Consider the following 4,839-nt stretch of genomic DNA (forward strand, 5'->3'; position numbering starts at 1 on the left):
GTTTGTCATAGTGATTGATTGGTGCTTTCTTCTGAGAGAAATGTTCTCAAGCGCTCAACAAAGAGATGCACTGTCAATTTATGTCCTGTAGAGGGCACTCTACATTCGGCTTGCATAGTACCTGGAGTGAGTGTATTGTCCTTTCACAGCATCGCATGTTGTTCCATTCAGCTTTGCACCTCTGAGTTTACTGGTGGAAAAAGCAGTAACATTCCTACTTTTTTTTTCTCCCTTTTCTCATTGACAACGTGAGTCATTTCTGAGATCAATTCTGCCTACAGTGATAATTGCATTAGTTCAGGGTGTGTCACACCAGTGTCTCTTTGACCCATGCTGTCACATCAGTTATCACTGTCATTAGGACACCATCACTGCTGGCACCAGCCTCGTTACTCATGGCATCCACTTACCACCTTACTGCTGCCATTGCCTCTCGAATCTATCATTGTTCATTTTGACATGATAGAACATTGGTCTCACGTATACTAGATTCCAAATATCTCTATGTATACACAAAACAAGCTGACAAAGGCTACCCAAGGCAGAGGTCTACATACTGTAATGGAGAACAAAGAAAACCAATGGCAACATGAGACATACCCAAATCAGAACCTACTACATGTGTTCGGCTACTTATCCAAGAAATTGTACTGCTCTAGCAACAGCTGTGCCTCTCACTTTCTGTAAACATCATATTTTTTCTTTTCTCACAATGGGAAGCCCAATTATTTGTCTGTCCCAGGTCTGTTTCTGGAGGCACAGATAAGGGCTCTCTCCCCCTCCACAACCTCACTGGCCATGGGTGGTCCCAAATGACACCCTGTTCCCTACATAGTGCACTACTTTTGACCAGATCATACTCAGACTGATGCTGCTGGGGCTGAGGAACCAAATGAGTCAGACCAGGGGAGAGCACAACATTCCCAAAACAATACCATGTTGCCTTGGTGATGATGGGAGCCTGAGGCAGTGGAAATATGTACTGCCCATCTCCTTCCCCAATAAACATTGCAATATGCGAAGCCTCCGTTCAGAGTGAACTTAATTAATCCAAATATTGGTCCTCCACTCTCTCCACTGGCTTCCAGTTGAAGCTCGCATCCGCTACAAGACCATGGTGCTTGCCTACGAAGCTGTGAGGGGAACGGCACCGCAGTACCTCCAGGCTCTGATCAGGCCCTACACCCAAACAAGGGCACTGCGTTCATCCACCTCTGGCCTGCTCGCCTCCCTACCACTGAGGAAGTACAGTTCCAGCTCAGCCCAGTCAAAACTGTTCGCTGCTCTGGCCCCCCAATGGTGGAACAAACTCCCTCACGACGCCAGGACAGCGGAGTCAATCACCACCTTCCGGAGACACCTGAAACCCCACCTCTTCAAGGAATACCTAGGATAGGATAAGTAATCCTTCTCACCCCCCCCCCCCCCTTAAATGATTTAGATGCACTATTGTAAAGTGGCTGTTCCACTGGATGTCAGAAGGTGAATTCACCAATTTGTAAGTCGCTCTGGATAAGAGCATCTGCTAAATGACTTAAATGTAATGTAAATGATTGGTAGACGAGAGAGAGGAGATGCATGGCCTATGATAAAACCTTCCAAAGTGGAGTGTCTGCATATAGGTTGATCAAGGATAATGTAATTAAATTGAGTCAATTTGAATGTTTTCTGTCAACACTTGTATTTAATGGGGTAGCCAAGTAATCTATTTATTCTATTAGAGCAGGGGTGGGCAAACCTTTTTGTCTCGAGGGCCACATCATTTTGACATTCAAAAGGGCCGCATTTTTTGCGGGGCCTCGGCACTGCACCGCAGTGCTTGAGGTGTCACTACAGACCAGGGTTCGATCCCAGGCTGTGTCACAGCTGGCTACGACACGGAGACCCATGAGGCGGTGCACAATTGGCCCAGCGTCGTGCTGGTTAGGAGAGGGTTTGGCAGGCCAAGATGTCCTTGTCCTCACGCGCTCTAGTGCATGCACGGTGGCCAGGTGTACGGTGTTTCCTCCGACACATTGGTGCGGGTAGCGGCTTGGCTGGGTCGTGTGTCGGGAGGACGCACGGCTCTCGACTTTCGCCTCTCCCCAGTCCGTACGGGAGTTGCAGCGATGGTACAGGACTGTAACAAACAATTGGATACCACGAAATTGGGGAGAAAGAAGGGATACAAAAAAACAACACTTTTTAATGTCTGGCGGGCGGGATTGAAGTGCCTGGCGTGCCAGGTACGGGTGTTAGAGGGTCTTCTTTAATTTGTCAATATGACCTTTTTAAGATTGTTAGTGCTCCCCTGTCACTGGCCTCCAGGCAGGCTCTTTTCTTAACGGAACAATGAATACAATGAAACAGCCCCTAATCTGAGTAAGGACAACAACAAAAAAGATGTGCCTGCTGTTGCAACAATATGTCCTCATTAAAATTCCACCGCCATACTCGCGCCACGGAAACCCATGTCCTCTCGTGCTTGGGTGGCACTGAGTCTCTGCCCGCCTCTCGTGAATATCTTGTGGACCGCGCGGTAGCTCAATCACATATGATGCTCGTACTGCTAGCCAAGCCTGTTGCCTCCCCCGTGTGGTTATCCATCTACCATTGTCAGTAGTCCCAGGATTTGAGGAGATGCGCCCCCGCCGTCCTCCTATTGTGTTTCGCTTGAACAAACTGTATGGCTCCCCGGGGCAGCAGTGTTGAGCACGGTCGGATTGAACATGGAGTAAATGTGACATTCTGGTTCGGAACTGGCAATATGTGCTTGCGGCTTGTGTGACTGGAGTGGTGAGACAGCGGCTTTTTGGGATTCAGTTGACTGGAATACGCGGAGTACTCGGAAGTACCGACGCACCTTGTGTAATAGGTAAGCAAACTAATTTGTATGGCACAGCACCTAGGCTCTATATTGTAGCATGTTTAGTGCTTTCGTGAGTCAATACCGATTTAAAATTGCCTATGCATCACTGGGTCACTAACCTAGCGTTTAGATGGAGCTACTCTGACGTGTGTCAGTCTTACTACCACGGTACAGTTTATTTCCGTGCGCGATTGTCTGCGAGCCTTGAAGGTTCACGAGTCTCCCTCTTTTATTAATAATGTCATCAATAGGGCAACTCTAATCAATTAATAACCCAATCCTCAGCTATTGATTACAGTTCACTGATGTGAGAGACCGGAGAATAACAACCTCGGTCATGTTTACTGAACCCTGAAACATTAACCGCTAACAACACTTCATCAAACAGACTGTTTTACCACATGACCGCTATTTTCCATGTCACAATACATCCATTGTTGTAGTTGACTGGTTATAGAATGTGTTATTGATGAGAACTATTGTGTATGTGAAACTGACACACGGACCAAAGATGGGACGGGGAAACCAACCAGAGACAGTGAAGTTTTGCGTCCCTTAAAGTATATATTTTTTCTCTCTTGAGACCCGCAGGAACAGCGGGTATAATTAGGGTCACTCTATTAAAAAGTGCGACCATCACCTTCTCTCACACTGAAGACAGTCTTTTCAACTGGAAGCTTTGTTTCCTCAGCTATATTGAGGTAGTGTTGTACATACAGAATAACACGAAATGCTCTGAGACCAGGTTGAGTAAGTGTGTAGCAGGCCTAAATGAACCTGCTGGACACCCTTAGCATTGTGATTGGAATGTTGGTCTTCAATTCTCCACATACCACCCCTCCCCACTCTCTTTGTTCTGGGGACAATCATCCACTGCTGTGTGTGCAATGGTGGGGGCGGGGTCAATAAGGGGCATTGACATCTGTAGCTGACATCTTCCTTGGGGTCTATTGACATGATGTATGTTGAGCTCAGAGACTGGTTAGTGAAACATAGGAAACACTAAGAATTAGAGGCATGGAGACCATTCACATCCATGGGACCAAGTAAACAAATTAACACGCATGATGGCAGTCTCTTTCGAATCTAGCATAGTTTGTCACCCATAACGAGTTTGCCACACATCTGAACTCAAAATAAAATTCTATTTGTCACGTTTCATAGACAACAGGTGTAGACTAACAGTGAAATTCTTACTTACAGGTCCCTTTCCAACAATGCACAGTTAAAGATAAGATGTCAAAAATAGAAATAGTAACACGAGGAATAAATACACAGTGAATAACAATTTCAAATAACATGGCTATATATAGGGAGTGTCACTACTGAGTCTGTGCAGGGGTACAAGGTAATTGAAATGGCTATGTACTGTACATATAGGTAGGGGTAAAGTGAATAGGCAACAGGATAGATAATAGAGTAGCAGAAGCATATGTGGTGAGTGTGAAAGCGTGTGTGGGTGGGTATTTGTATTTATTATGGGGTCCAGCAAAATTAAGGTAGTTTATACAATTTTAAAACATTATTATACATTCACAGATTTCACAACACACTGTGTGCCCTCAGGTCTCTACTCCACCAGTACCACTTATCTACAGTACTAAATCCATTTGTATGTATAGTGCGTATGTTGTGTGTATGCATGTGTCTGTTCCAATGTTTGTGTTGCTTCACAGTCCCCGCTGTTCCATAAGTTGTTTTTTATCAGTTTTTAAAAATCTAATTTTACTGCTGCATCAGTTACTTGATGTAGTCAAAGCTGTATGTAGTACAGTGTACTGTGTGCCTCCCATAGTCTGTTCTGGACTTGGGGACTGTGAAGAGACCTCTTGTGGCATGTTTTGTGGGGTATGCATGGGTGTCCGAGCTGTGTGCCAGTAGTTTAGACAGACTGCTCTGTACATTCAACATGTACCTCTCATAAATAAAAGTAGTGACGAAGTCAATCTCTCCTCCAATTTCAGCTAGGAGAGATTGACATGCATATTATT

Source organism: Oncorhynchus masou, chromosome 30 (assembly GCF_036934945.1).
Source record: "Oncorhynchus masou masou isolate Uvic2021 chromosome 30, UVic_Omas_1.1, whole genome shotgun sequence".
In the NCBI taxonomy this organism is placed as follows: domain Eukaryota; kingdom Metazoa; phylum Chordata; class Actinopteri; order Salmoniformes; family Salmonidae; genus Oncorhynchus; species Oncorhynchus masou.